The sequence below is a fragment of the Rhinopithecus bieti genome, unplaced genomic scaffold (genome assembly GCF_001698545.2).
Source record: "Rhinopithecus bieti isolate Rb0 unplaced genomic scaffold, ASM169854v2 scaffold_9696, whole genome shotgun sequence".
NCBI lineage: Eukaryota > Metazoa > Chordata > Mammalia > Primates > Cercopithecidae > Rhinopithecus > Rhinopithecus bieti.
Window position 1 is genome coordinate 985,046 of NW_016806217.1, and position 16,390 is coordinate 1,001,435.

The window sequence follows — 16,390 nt, forward strand, 5'->3', positions numbered from 1 at the left end:
TAAGTAAGGAAAACAACTGAGACTTTCAAATGGGCTCAGAACAAAAAGTGAGTGACTATCCTGTCTAGCTCATCCATCTCTTGTTCATAGAAATGCAAATCAATTGCGACTGGTGGAATGCAACCAATTATTGCCTCGTGGATAGATCATCAATTTATAAATTCATTTCAGATTCCTAATTTCCTACATATGCCTCTGCTTTTTATACCAATTATAATATTTACCCATTCCCTTATTAATTAATAAGCTAATAAAGGCTTTGATACCTGTTCATTTTATATCTATATAAAATTCACAGTTATACCATGTCTTAAAAATTATCTTGATAGTTTCAAAGACATCTTACTCTTCTAGCTATGACCAGAAAAATGAGGAAATGAAGAGAGAAAGTACATTATATTTTATAAGGTTTTGACTCTAAAGAGACATCCCAAATTGCCATTTTCATGTCTCCGACTCTAACGAGAATGGAGCATATAAACCTTGGGAAAATCTCAAGTTATATCTTCTGGTTTATAATGAAGATGCCTAAGTCTCAAGAAAGAAAGAGATTACAATAGTCAAAATCTGGGGAGAAAATCATGAATTTAAAAATGTTTTTTCTCTGTGTGTTTTTAAAACATAAATGTAGAAGATTTATTTTGTAAATCAAGTGTTTGTTCCTTCTGACCACCCAGACTCTGGATCATTTTCCTATAGGATTCCACAGGCCATCATTTTATGGATGTATTCGTGGACACATCTGGATGTGCAGAGCAGGATGGTCCAGTACGGCCTCCTTAAACAGGGCAGACAGCCAGCCTTGCCGTAGATCTTTCCATTATCCATGGTGTCCCTCTTGCTCAGTGATGTGCAGCTGAAGGAATTGTTTGGGAGAAATGAGACCCAGGGGAGAGCAAAGGAAACTCAACATTGTAAATTTCATGGCCTTTCCAACCAGAGGAAAATAAACAGGGTTACAATGAGAACACAAAAAATCTGTCTGGAAAATCCAGTATATGCCCAGAAATCTAGTTTTCTTCCAAAAGATTGATAGATGAAGATTTAATCATTCCCCAGTATAGTAACTGACACATTAAAATAGAATTTCGTAGAATTAAATTCGTTTCTTAAGTCTCATAGGAGAAAGAAATTTAAAAACCATCACATACCTATAAATGGAAAATGAAAACTGCATATGGAATAAGGAGCAAATAAGTGGGGTAAAATATTTTTTAGAGAAGTAAATTGTAAGCAAAAAAACCCCAAACTTTTTACTTAAAAATTTTTTTCACTGTTAGACCAGAGAAATGACAGTTGTATTCTAAGTAGTGGTATTAGTAACAGGAGTTCTATATCATTATTTCTTTTAGTTTTGTGTTTCTCCTGTTAAGTCTAGGATCTTAAACTATCTCTAAAACAATTAGGTCACTAACAGCCTATGAAAACATATGTAGTATTCCTGGGGACATTCTTTCCAGAAGGCTGAAATTTCTTACATAGAAAGAATCTTTCATAACCATTGGTTAAGGTAAAAATACAAAACTAAAATAAAACTCCCATATTTGAAGAAAAACCATGAGATTTTCTACTTATTCAATAATAAAGATTAATTTGTTGTTGAGGCTTTAAAATATGCAGGGCACACAAGCACTGAAAGGAGTACCCAGTTGATATGGATGACATTGCTATTCAATGTAGGAGAGTGACCTGGGAGTCTAGATACGTTTCTGGAGGGCAAATTAACAATACTTACAACAACCCTTAAAGATTTACATAGTTTTTTACTTGGCAGTTTTCACTTAATGAAATTTATCCCAGGGAGAAAAAGCATAGATGAGCCTAAGGATTTAGCAGTGGGATCGTTTAACACAGTTTAGATTAAAATTGAAACTAATAAAGAAGAACAGCCCTACAGGATTAGTGTGCACATTATCATACATCTGTCTGATGAACTTGAAACATCCATCAGAAGTAATGTTGTGGAAAAATTTTAATGATATGAAAAGCAAAAGAAAAAGTCACAGGTTCACGATGTATTTCAAATGGAATAAAGCAGATGTAGTGTGACTGTGTGTGTGTGTGCATGCACAATGTATGTGGACACACACACATTTATGTTTATTTATTTACATTTACTTCTATATAAATAATACTTGTATAAACATACCAAAATATTTACTATATTGAATTCTGGGAGACATAAATGCAGATTTTTCAAATTGTTTTATTTTGATTATTTCATTTTGAAAAATTTGTAAAATAAATATTAATTGTAGCAATAAAAAATAGCTTATTTCCATATTATAATTTATTTTTAAGGTAGAGGGACTGGAAGGAATCTTTATAAATACCTATAACTGTGCCAAGTATTTGTATTCATAACTGAATTTAAACTTTATCCAAAGCATATAAATAAAGTGTTCTTATTTTAATATATGGTCTAATGGTGACTAAGAGGCACTCAACGGCTTGCTTAAGGCCACTACAAGTAAGTGTTAGAGCTGACATTTGATCCCTGGTCTGTCTGCAAAAGCCTTTACTCTCTGTTTAAACCTTAATCCTTTAAATGTCTTGGATCAATCAAACTAACAGCGAAATTATAAGCAAGCAAACCCAAATCTGTAAATATATTGATTTAAAAATTAGGTGTGATTAAAGTATGGTATGGATCTTAAAATATACCTAATAAACATGTTTAAAGGATCAAGGAAAATGAAAATATTTAGAAACTCAATACCTTACCCTGAACCCCTACGAAACCCCTGTACATTCCTGGCGTATACACCCACCAAGTGACGACAACTGCATTATATCATTCTTTTTTTTTTTGAGACGGTGTCTCCCTCTGTCGCCCAGGCTGGAGTGCAGTGGCCGGATCTCAGCTCACTGCAAGCTCCTCCTTCCAGGTTCACACCATTCTCCTGCCTCAGCCTCCCGAGTAGCTGGGACTACAGGCACCCGCCACCACACCCAGCTAATTTTTTGTATTATTTTAGTAGAGACGGGGTTTCACCGTGAAAGCCAGGACGTTCTCAATCTCCTGATCTCGTGATCCGCCCGCCTTGGCCTCCCAAGGTGCTGGGATTGCAGGCGTGAGCATTATACCTTTCTTATCAAGAATGCCTTTATATTAATGTCTGCAGTGTGCTACCATTTGTAAAAATTGCTTTAACTATTGGTCCTTTAATACTTACTGCACTCCGCAGTTGACACTGGCTAAAGAAAAACGCAAATGAAAAGTGCTTTACTGGTGACATTTCCAATCCTTGATTATCATTCTTGAGCGGACCAGTAGTGATGCCTGAGGCTCACTCATTCCCCTATCAATTTCTCTCCCACTAGCTCTATTTAAATATACTAGACCTTCTTCCCTTTTCTCAAACCCCAACACCTCTCCCTGCTTTTCACTCTTAACTAATGACTCTGCTTCCTATTTCCCTGAGGGTGGAGAAAACCATGAGGAAAACTTCTCTACTTCTCTCTCTACCACACTTGCCCACTTGTGCTCTCAGCACTGACTCAGCTTTTCCTCCTGTTACCGTGGATGGAAATTTTGATGCTCCTAACTAAAGCCGAATTATCACAGAAATAAGGATACTTCTTTTACATTTCTCTTCTCTACTATTAGCTAAGACCCTTACACTTATTTCCTCTATTAAAAAAAATCAGAATAAAAAACACCCGGCCCCACTTCTCCCTTCCCCACTTCTCCCTTCAACAACTGTGCCGTTCTCCTGCTCCCCCTCTACAACAAAACTTAAAAATTTGTCTCTACTTGCTGTTTCTAATTTCCTCAGCTCATTTTCTCTAGAACTCATTCCAATCAGCACTTTCCCTCAATACTCTACTGAAGATGCTCTTGTCAAGGTCACAGCTATATGGGCTGGTTCAATCCTAGTCCTCATCTTACCTAGCAATCAGCCCACCATTCTCCACACCTCGAAGGTCTTTCTTCCACCCACCACTCTCTCCTGGATTTTCTTCTGTCTCACACTGGCTTCCTGTCAGTCACCTTCTCTTTCTCTATTTGTCTTGCTAACCTTTAATCTGTAGAATATCCTGAGATGATATTTTTGGCCTCATTTTCTTCTACCTACAGTAATTCCCTGGGTGAGCTCATCCACGTCACGGCTTCAAATTTTGTCTATATTCTTATTACCTCCAAGTTTATAATCCTTAAAGAGGTCCTCTCCCTAATTTGAACTCTCTACTGTACATATTTACTAAGTTGTCTAACAGGCACTCAAAGTTTAGCATGTCCAGGGATGGAACTCTATCACTTGATCCCCCATCCTGCTCTTCCCGAAATCTTTCCTAGGTCATGAATGCCAGCTCCAGTCTTCTAGCTGGGACACCCCTCCTTCCCTCCTTCTTGCACTTCTCTCATACAAATACTGTTTGCTCAACCTACAAAACATTTCTCCACAAATCAGCCACATCACATCCCGTCCCATCCATAGCAACCACCCTGATTCAGGTCATCAGCATCACTTAACTGGAATCATTTCACTAATCTGTAATAGGTCTTATGGATTCTGCCCTTTCTACAGTTCATCTTCATCTTAAATTCAAGAGTAACTGATAAAATACTTCTGCTCAAAATTCTTTCTATTACTTCCCAATGTTATCCTCTCCCTATGTACCTAATTTCATCTCTGTCCCTAGCTCACTCCACCCTGGCCACCCAGGCTTTCTTCCTATTCCTAGAAGGTGTCAGGCTTACACTGATCTCTGGGGCTTGCCTTTGGGATCAGGAATACTCTATTTCTGGAATATCTCCTCCCATATTCTATGGGGCTTGCTCCCTCACCTCCACCAGGTCTTTGCTCAAGTACCACTCCCTTATTTTAAAGTGAAATGCTTTCCCATTCCGGCATGCTCTTTCCTCATTATTATGCTTCATTTTTTTCTTTAGTAGTTGTACAATCTAACACCCTATAGTTTACTTACTTTTTATCATCTGTCTCCATTTGCTAGAATGAATGTCAAGGAGAGTAGGAACTTCTCTGTTTTGTTCATTACCTTAGCTCCCTTAGCTGGATTGAACATTACCTGGCAAAGTATACACTCAATAAATATTTGTTAAATGAATAAACAGGTACATGGAAAATAAAAATGTGTGCATCTATACATGCAATTGATTAAAATTGTATAAAGATACTCTAAAAGGCAACAGAGATTAGAATAGGACCCTAGGATTACAGTGAAAGGTGTATAAACAAGATTTATTACTACATATGCATATATATTTTTTAAGAGGCAGGGTCTTGCTTTGTCACCCAGGCTGGAGTGCAGTGGACGTGCAGCCCACATCACAGCCCAATGAAACCTGGAACTCCTGGGAGCAAGAGGTTCTCCTGCCTCAGCCTCCCAGGTAGCTGGGACTATGGGCATGCACCACCATGTGCCACTAATTGCATATTTTTTACTGTTTGGTGCTTGAGTCGTGTAAATATATTACCAATTTTAAAAAGCTATCAAAGTAAGAAAAAAGGTCTACTTGTCAGTCTTCTGATGCAGCAAGATTGCCAGAGTTTTGCTAGATTGGATACATGCCTCACCATGTTTACATTTCTTTATCCAAATCCTTATTGTTTTCTACTTCACCTTCATCATATTTTTTCTGAAACCTTTAGCCACTCCTTGTTGCATTTTCTCTGCTACTCTGATTGCACACTCTCAGTACCCAAATCACAAATTACTTCTGCAAGGACATCATTAGGGCCTTTGTCGGTTAACAGACAGTTGAGATTACTTTTCTATTTCCACTTATGAAGATTGCTACTGCAGCTGAACCAAAAGCCCATCAAAACCATTCCAGTGGATTTAGCTGGGACGTTTATTTCCCCAAAACACCAGATGGTTTAGAAAATTCAAATAATTCAGCAAAGATCCTATTTGGATGCCTAACAGGCAAAAAGGAAACCAACATTTATTCGGTCCTTACTATGTACCTGGAGATGACCCAGGAACTTTTCTATGAGTCACTTCATATCACCAAGATGTCATTGCTTTTAGCCCCAGGAATGACCCTATCTAAACAATTCCTACAGGTTCTTCAGAACTTAGTTTCACTGCCACCTCCTTTGAGAGGTCTTCCCTGATGCCTCCATTCGATTTAGTTTTTCTTTCTATGAGAGCAACCTGTATTTAATTATTAATTGCATTCTTCATGTGATTTTTCTGTTGCATTTTTTCACTCTGTGTGTCTTGGAGGTAAGGATCCCCTTGTGTTACTTCATGCTTTCTCTCCAGTGTCTGTCATGGTGACCGGCCCATAACAGATGGTCCGTGAAACCTTTTTGAATTAATAAGTAAATTAATTGATAAATTATTTACTATTTTCCATCTTCTGATTCTTCAGTAAAAGACAGAATTACCCAGAACTGCCTTGCAGTGGGTAATTTTGCCTTGCAAAACATCGTATTTCTTTAGAAATTGAAACAAATACTAAAGAAATACTAAAACAAATGCTAAAGTGAATAAAAAACATTTCCCTATCTGCAAGGTGCCTGGCATGGATGTCAAAATGAGTTCATAGCAGAACATGGTGCTTAAAGATAAAGAATCTCAGTGTAAAATAAAACATTTTCTTAACTAAGTTTTCAGTTTCATGATTAAAATACCTTTCATATCTGAGAGAGGAGAGGAGATAAGCCAAAATGTAAATGTCAAGATAAAATTGCTTATGAAAATGTAGTAGAGTTTAGTTTACAACATCCTATGGAGAATAAAAGTGTCTCTCCGACCAGTACCCAGCAATGGAATTAAGTTATGGCCATTATCTCATGGAAAAGCGTAAAATGTGTCTGACAAGTAGGATCTCTCAATGAGATGGAGCAGAGGAATTCAAAAACATCAGAAGGAACCTCATCAAAATGAGAGTGTATTCAAAAAACAACAAAAAGGCCAGGCTCAGTGGCTCATGCCTGTAATCCCAGCACTTTGGGAGGCTGGAGTGGGTGGATGGTTTGAAGCCGGGAGTTCAAGACCAGCCTGGGCATCATGGCAAAATCAAATCTCTACAAAAAATACAAAAATTAGCCAGGCATGGTGGCACATGCCTATAGTCCCCACTACTCCAGAGGCTGAGGTGGGAGGGTCACTTGAGCCTGTGAGGTCAAGGCTGCAGTGAGCTGTGATCATGCCACTACACTTCAGCCCAGTCAACAGAGCGAGACCCCAAAACCAACAAAAAATATGTGACACACAGGAATATTTCAGCCCCTGTCCCTCTCTCTTTATGTGTGTGTCTCTTTCTCTTTCTCTCTCAAACACACACACACACACACACACACACTCATACACTCATGCCATTTTCTTGTGGCTGCCACGTAATATACAATGCTCTTGGTATTCTAGCTGACCCCAGGTGACGATTAACAGGAGATGAAAGAGAAAGAAGAAGAGGAGGAAATGGAAAAGTGGAATGAGGAGGACACACACACACACACAAAACATGCATGTGCACACATACATAGTCTCATGTGTTTTTCCAACAATAGTCCTAGGTTGAAAGAAAGGATGGGGATTGCTATGATCATTGCAAGGAAATAAAAATTGAAATAGGGAAAAGCTAAAACAATGCACACAAGATCATCACCTTGGACCAGGAAACTTCTGAAGCCTGGGCTATAGATTTCATCAGGATGAGAATGTTCGATGTTTTCACAGAAAAGCATTCCCACTATTTTCCACATGCAGCTGCACTTACTGTTTTAAGTGAAATAATTGTATATGTGCAAAGGTCCCATATAGCTTTTCTAAAATTTGACAATAATACTAAAATCTTACTTGAAAATCCAATAATAGTGCTTTGGTTTTTACCCAAAGGAGTGGAAAACTTATGTCTCTACCAAAATCTGCATGTTTACAGTAGCTTGACTCATAATCGCCATAACTTGGAAGCAACCAATATATTCTTCAATAGGTGAATGGATAGATGAACTATGATACACCCAGGCAGTGGAATATTATTCAGTACTAAAAAAGAAATAAGCTGTTGAGCCATAAGAAGGCATGGAAGACACTGAAATCCATATTAAAAGCAAAAGAAGCCCATCTGAAAAGGCTAGATACTGTATGATTCCAACTACATGATCTTCTAATAAAGGAAAATCTGTGGCGACAGTAAAAAGATCAGTGGCTGCCAGAGGTCAGGGGGAAGTTAGAGATGAATGGGGAGGCACAAAGGATTTTTAAGGGCAGTGAAATTATTCTTTATGATACTATAATGGTTAATGTATATTATTATACATTTGTCCAAAGCCATAAAATGCACAATACCAAAAGTGAACCTTAATTAAAAACCACAGACTTTAGGTGATAATATGTATTAATGTAGGTTCAGCAGTTATAACAAATCTACCACTTTAGTGGAGATTGTTGATCATTGGGGAGGCTCTGTGTGTGTGGAGGTAGGGACTATATGGGATATCTCTGTACTTTCCTCTCAATTTTACTGGGACCTTAAAACTGATCCAAAAAAAGTTGCCTTTTTAAAAGTGAAATTAAAAAAAAAAAAACATAAAGCTAAGATTTTCCAAACTATCAAAATAAAAAATAGATTTTTGAAGTATCATGCTTGAGAAACGTGTGAATTTTCTTTCTGTTATTTCAAAAGGTGATTGTGACAGGACTAGGAGCAAACTGCCTCATGCTGGGACATAGCAATGGCAACAAGGCTAAGACTGTTGCAGAGCTGTAGGACTATGAAAGAACGGGCCGGGGTTGCCAGGGTCGGGGCCTATAGTTGTATCTGTCACCTCACCATCAGAACTCTGGTCTCTTCTGGGTGTCCCTTCCTGCAGGGAGCCTGGAGGTCAGATGCCAGATCTATGACAACTGAAGAACCATGAGAGGAGAGAGAGTTGCTTGTAGAGGCCACATAATCTTCAGGCCACAGATGAAACTGTGGTCTTTTCAGCTGACACGCATACAATTCCTACTATAACAAATCCCCTTTCAGTGAAAAGTAATAAATCTCCTTTTGTTTCAGGAATAGTCCTTTGGGATTTCTGCTTTTGCTTTTAGAAAACCCATATAAGAAAAATTGAATCCACATGGTTTGGTGAGAAAAAGATAGGCTAAATAATTAGTTGGGATTTGATCATCTAGCAAGCAGGCTAAAGACAGGACAGCAGGCTTGTATTTCAGACTAGAAACGCTTTTGTTCAGTGGGGATACAGAAGACCTAGACATGTCCATTCTTCCCTTTCCCAGGTTTTGCCAGCTTCATTCTCAGTTGGCAAATATCACATTCCAAGTGTTTACTACTTGAGATTTAATATAAATGTGACCTCCATAAATAGAGAGCAAAAAACTGTTGAAATAAACTTCTAATAATAAGCTGATAAGGAAAAATATATGCATACATAATTATATATATGAACATGTATTTTTTAACCAGAAACTACTTTTCTGTGTGTCCCATAAATGATATACTAGATACAGATTCTTTTTTTTCACTTTAATTTGACCTGTCTTTAGTCTCTCATTAATATTCTATTCTATTCTCTGTCTTCCAGGGGTACAGCATAATGGTTACGTGCATGACATTTGCCCTGTGACCTCCTAGTTCACAAGAGGCTTCAGCCTCTACTGCTGGCTGATCTTTGGACAGTTAGCCTTACTACATCTAGGTTTTCTGGTCTATAAAATAAACATTAAAGTAATACTACTATGTTTCCTCTGAGGCCTACAGATAATCCCTATTCTATAATTATCAGGGTACCTGCTGTGCAGTAAATGCTCAAGAAATGTTGTTATTATTTTTACCTCCCCATGAATCCGTTCCCAAGCTGTAAAAACAGGGATAATATTCATACTTATATCACAGGGTTCTGTATGATTACATGAGTCAATACATGTATAGGTATCTAAAACATTTTTGGACTCAGAATGTACATTCCATAGGAATTCACTATTGTTCTTCTCCCATTTCACCTTGTTCTTGGCCAAGCAATTTATTAGTTTTTAACACACCCTGTTTCTCTCAAATAATTTAAAAAGGAAAATATTTATCATAGTGAAAGGGCTGCTCAGGTTTCTTTTCCCAGATATCTCCAAGGCAGTGAATATCAAACCTAAAAGCTAGCAGCTAATGACACGAATTAACAGCTCTTGCTCTGGACATAGTTGAGAGAACATTCCTCACACCTAGGTCTCACTTCTATTCTCAAATGCTTACATGGGGCACCGCTCACTTCAGAAAAGTAGGTTATATTAGAATTAAAGTGACTTTTACTGGCTTAAAGACAAAATTCAGCAAATACAATTAGAAAGATGAATTTAGAAATTAAGAACATAAAAAGAATTTTATAGTGCCTCAAGAACTACAATTGACTTTTCAAAAATCTTTGCAACTTAACTGGGTTTGCCTTACTAAGTCTTAAATTCTGTGACCAGTTGGTTTTAGATTTGCAAAACTAAAACAGGCAAATTGGTTATTGTTTCTACTGGAAGGCAAATATGCAGGATTGACTAGATGTGACATATGAATTCTATTAAACTTACAAGACTAAGTGAAACTGGATAGTTCCAAGGGAAAATCTCAATAATTTGAATAATAAATGCTATTTTCATCAGCTATGGATGAAAAGGAATTTAGAATGTAAATTATTTTAAAGGAGCATCATCTCAGGAGCTGTGGACTGGTGCAACTGTATTTATTAAATAGATAAAGAAAAGTTATATGTGGTAGGTGTGAGTTATTAATGTCAATGAATGAGTCATTATTTTTATTGTGCAAATTATTTTTTGTGAGTAGAAAGCATATACTAGAATATTTGCATAAAACACACAGCATATGCAAAATGTAATATATATAAAATATATACAAGTAAAATACTTTTAAGAACTATCTTGGATATATTGTTATGGTTACCTAATATAAGACTATTTTTCCTTCCCATTATAGTCAATCCATAAACCTCTGTGTGGGAGACTGAAAAAGTAACTCCTGGCAGAAGAAAGATTTTTGTGGTCTTTGTTGGCTTGGCCTGGAGAAGGGTTTTCTAACTTGACATGGGAAAGTTTTCATGAACATGACAACAGAAATATGAGTCCATTACTGAGTGAGATTCCCATCTGTAAGAACAAGAGATAATGAGGAAGCGACAAGTCACACAGGAAGCTGAGTTAATTGATTACATTCATACAGAACACGGCAAGAACTAAATTTGTTTTGAAAATTTTGAATTTTAATGATAGTCAAGATACTGAATGTTCAGGTATCAACTTTCTGTTGTGAGTTTTAAAATTTCTCTTTGTTATGTACAAATATCTTTTTAGCCTAAAGCTATTTTTTTCTCCATTTCTGAATAGAACACTGGATTCTTCATAGGCCCATGAGATCACTACTCTTCTGGTAAAATGCAGGAAAGGAAAAGTCCCGTTTGCAGACGAATGAACTTTATGCTAATGAACATTTGAACTAATGAGCGTTTCCCTTGTCACTATTAAATCTTATCAGTACCACCATCTCTAAATGATTACTGATCTCATTTTCGATCCAGAACTCTTTCCATCAAATACGTTAAAGTTAGTGCTTTTCCTGCTTCTCTCCATTCTCTCATCAGGCTCTGGATTCAATAATCACATTTGAAAACATCTGAAATGCTTTAACTTAGTTCTTTCTTTATTCTGCCCCGCAGATTTGATTTTCCACATTTTCAACATTTACCTTATACTCTGGACATGTAGTCTCCTCTTCACCCTGAAAACATACAAGCTTACTTCTGATTTGACACATGTTTTCAGCATTAATCCACTTTGCTCTTCTCTTTTCGGCATATATATTACATATATATATATTTTTTTTCTTTTTTTTTTTTTTTGAGACAAAGTTTCACACTTGCCCAGGCTGGAGTGCAACGGCGCAATATCAGCTCACTGCAACCTCTGCCTCCCAAGTTCAAGCGATTCTCCTGTCTCAGCCTCCCAAGTAGCTGGGATTACAGGAGCCTGCCACCATGCCCAGCGTTTTTTTCTTTGTTTGTTTGTTTGTTTTTTACTAGAGGCGGGGTTTCACCATGTTGGCCAGGCTGGTCTCAAACTCCTGACCTGACCTCAGGCAATCCACCTGTCTTGGTTTCCCAAAGTGCTGGGATTACAGGCGTGAGCCACTGCACCCATTCTATGTATATAAATTCTATAATAATTTGAGACAAATATCAAGCCTTCCTCCTTCCATAATATCTTTCCTCTCTACTAGAATAAACCACAATTTCCTCCTTCTCTGAATTGCTGCACTTTTATACAGATATCATCAACAGAGAGTTAATCGTCTTAACTGGAAGTGTTTGAGCATAATCTCTGACCAATTGTTGACTGAACAATGCCAGAGCACTAAGATTCAGGCTGGAAAATAATAAATAAAGGAACAAATAAGTGAATAATTACTAAAAATAAGCAGAGCGGGGACATTCGTGGTCACACCAGGTAGGGGAGACAGAATTCACAGATTTAATTCATGCATGTTACAAAAGAAAACAATCCTCAGAGAGAAAAGGAGTCAAAATCCAGAACTGACACAACATATTATCTAGAATGTCTCGAATTCAAACAAAAATTATAAGGTGTGCAAAAAGACAAAACAGTGTGATCATATTTAGAGGGACAAAACCTGTCACTAAAGGTTGTCTCTCAGTGTCATCGGTATTAGATTTGTCAGGCAGTGACTTTAAAACAGATAGGTTCAATGTGTTCAACGAATTAAAGGAAAATACACTTAAAGGAAAGTAGGTTAATAATTATTTAATGGCTCGGCTGTCTCAATAAAGAAACAGAAGTTATAAAAATGAACCATTTGGAAATACAGGTTGTATAGAGCAACAGAAGGATACAATGTAAGGTTATCTAAAGCAGTAATTGTGGCACTGCATTGTTGGGTTTATAACATGAATATGTACGTGTAATACTGCATGTGAAATCAATAGCACAAAGAAGAGTGAAGGAAAAAGATGAAGTGGATACGAGTTTCCATATTTTACCAGACTTTAGATAAAAATTGTAACTGTATTTTAAAAAGCTAAGTAGAGAGGCTCTATAAGAAATTTGATACGACAGAAGAATCACCACACTAGAAAAAAGATCAATAGAAAATTCCAAATCTAAAGAACACAGAGAAAAGCAAATAAAGAAAAATAAAGGGAGTCCTAAATACCTGTGGAACAGCTTTGAGCATAACAATGTAGGTGTAATGTTATTTCTAACAGCAAAGGAGAAAAAAAGGAGAAGAAAAATGTTTCAAGAAGTGATGGCTGAAAACTGTCCAAATTTGACAAAAATCATTAATCTACAAGAAACACCAATAATCCCCCAAAAAATTAACGCAAAAAGATTCACACCTAGATACAACACAGTTAAATTGTTAAAAGCCAAAGACAGAGAAAATCTTAAAAGCAGTGAGAGAAAACACAGGGGAATAAGAACAGATATAATAGCTAACTTTGTCAATCAGGGATTCTAAACAAACAGACAAACAAAAAGTTTTTTGTTTTATTTTTTTGTCTTAATGAAGGTGAAATAAAACCATAAAACCTCTCCAGACAAAACTAAGATAATTCATCATTTGGACACGTACCTTACCAAATTTTTTTTAATTACTAAAGGAATTTTGTAATATGTAGGTAAATATATAAGACTTAATGCAACGTATTTTCTCTTTTTTCTTAACTTCTTTAAAAGACATAAGGTTGTATAAAGTATGTTTATAATACTGTCTTGTTAAATATGTAATATATCTATATCTGTCTGTCTACATACATGTGATGATGATTACACAAGAGCAAGTACAGGAAAAAGTAGATATAGTAGAGCAGAGTTTTAATAGTTGATCAGAAATGTGTTAGTATTATTTTGAAAGATACTGTGATAAGGTCAGATGCACACTGCAGTCTTTATAGTATCTACTAAGAAAATCAAGACAAGTATGAAAATGGCACACTGATTATATTTATTTAACACACAGGATGGCAGTAAATCAGAAACAGAGGAACAAGAAAGACATGGGATAAATAGAAAACAAGTAGCAAAATAGCTGATATAAATCCAACCATGTCAATAATTACACTAAATGTGAAAGTACCAGACTTTGCACTGAAATAGCATAGAATGTCAGAATAAAGTTTTAAAAATTCAACAATGTACTGTCTAAAAAAGTAATATGCTTGATTTTAAAATATAGGTTGGAAGGAAAATAATGAAAAAATATGTATCATGTAAACAGTGACCACAGAAGTGCTTGAGTGGTTACACTATTATCAAATTAAAAAAAAAAAAAAAAAACAGGAAATATTACTATAGACAAAGAGGGTTATTTTATAATGATAAAAAACTCATTATATTGAAATGATTTAAAAATTGCAAATATATGCATACCTACCTCAGAGCCCCAAAATACATAAAGAAAAAAATTACAGACTTGAGAAAAGAATTAGAATTAGACAACTTAGCAATAACAGTTAAATATTTAAACAAGCTAATCTCAGAGATTAATAGAAGAACTAGATAGAAAATCAGCAAGTGTACAGAAAACTCAATTCTAGCAATCAATTTTATCTAACCAACATATACAAAATATTCTACCAAATGACTATAGAACACTTATTAAAGTGCACATGAAATATTCTTCAGGATAGAAAAAAAAGTCAGAAGATGTCTCAATAAATTTAAAAACACTGTTATCACATGAAGTGTCTTATCTTATCACAATTAAATATCTATTTTAGAACCAGAATAACAACAAAGGAAAATGCCAAATATTTGGAAAGCAAGCAAACTTCTAAATAGCCCATAGGTTAAAGGAGAAATCACAAAAGAAATATAAAGATATATGAAATGGCACAAAGTAAAAGTTCAGTATATTAAAATTTATGGAATTCAGGTAAGCAGTGCTTGAAGGGAAATGTTCACCTTAAGCACCTATAGCTGAAAAAAAAAGAAAGTTTTCAAATCAATAAAGTAAACTTCCACCTTAAGAAACTAGAAAACAGCAAACTAACTTAAAAACAAATAAAAGAACTAATAAATATTATATTAGAAATCACTGAAACAGAAAACAAAAATAATAGAGAAAATCAACAAAATAAAAAGTTATTTGAAAAGATCAACAAAATTCACAAGACTTAGCTAGACCAATGAAGAAAGAAAAAAACAAGAAACACAAATTAACCAAAATCAGAAATGAAGAAGACATCACCATCAACTTTACAGTAATTAAAATTCTTATAGGAGAATTTTATGAACAACTCTATGACATCAAATTAGATAACTCAGATGAAATAAACAAGTTCCTACAAAGATACAAATTACCAAAACTGATGCAAACACAAATTTTTAAACTTTGAATAGCTTATACAAAAGTTTATACACAAATGTTTACAGCAACATGAGTTCCAGCACTCAAAGACTAGAAACCATCCAAATATCCATCAACTGGTGAATGGATAAACATAAGATGTATACATCCAATGAATACTATTCTTCAATAAAATAGAATAATATATTAATGCATACTACAATATGTACAAACCTCAATTATTATACCTATCGAAGTTTAGGCTTAAAAACATATCTTGTATGTTCTATTTGTATGAAATATTCAGAAAATGCAAATTTATGGAGATACAAAGCAGCCTGTGGCTGCTTATAGGAGCAGGGATTGACCATAAACAGGCTGTAGAGAATATTTGGGGAATAAAGGAAGGTTCTAAAAAACTGGATTGTGATGATGATTGTTTAACTCCATATAAATTTACTAAAACTCATGGAATTATACACTTACATTGAGTAGATTTTATGGTACAGAAGTTATATTTTCATGAAGCAGTAAAAATAAGTAGCACAGATGATGTTGCATTCTTTCCCATTGCAACTAGTCAGGAGCTTATGATGTCAGCTTGTTTCATTATTTTGGTTGGTCACTTGGTTCAGGTGGTGTCTGCTAGATATCGCCATGGTAAACACACCTTCTATGGTCTGAATGTTTCTGACTCCCCCCACATTAATCTGTTGAAATTCTAAACTGGAATGTGGGACCTTGAGGGGTAATTAGATCATGAAGACAGAGCCCTCATGAATGCCATGAGTACCCTTATAAAAGAAGCCTGAAGGAGCTTGTTTGCACCTTCCACCATGTGAAAACACAGTGGGAACATGTGCATAAACCAGAAAGCAGCCCTTACCAGACACTAAATCTGCTGGCGCCTTGATCTTGAACTTCCCCCACTTCTAGAACTGTGAGAAATAAGTGGCTATTATTTATAAGCTATGCAATCTACAGTATTTTATTATAGCAGTTCAAATAAACTAAGATAATATCTTTTCCGTGGATAATTAATAAGTAATCTAAGGGGCAATATTTTGATACTATATGAATGCTCCATTTCTAACAAATGCTTGCTAT

At 35.7% G+C, this 16,390-nt stretch overlaps 1 long non-coding RNA gene across 1 annotated transcript in view; it reads right to left on the minus strand.

The window, feature by feature from the left end:
• Positions 1-380: 380 nt before the first annotated feature.
• Positions 381-16,390, minus strand: part of LOC108531674 (uncharacterized) — a 70,666-nt gene continuing 54,656 nt past the window's right edge. Inside the window, exons 3-4 of the long non-coding RNA XR_001886239.1 lie at positions 4,933-5,034; positions 381-856 (exon numbers count right to left, since the gene is read on the minus strand). This is a non-coding gene — a long non-coding RNA (uncharacterized LOC108531674). The remainder of the gene's footprint in view (positions 857-4,932; positions 5,035-16,390) is intronic.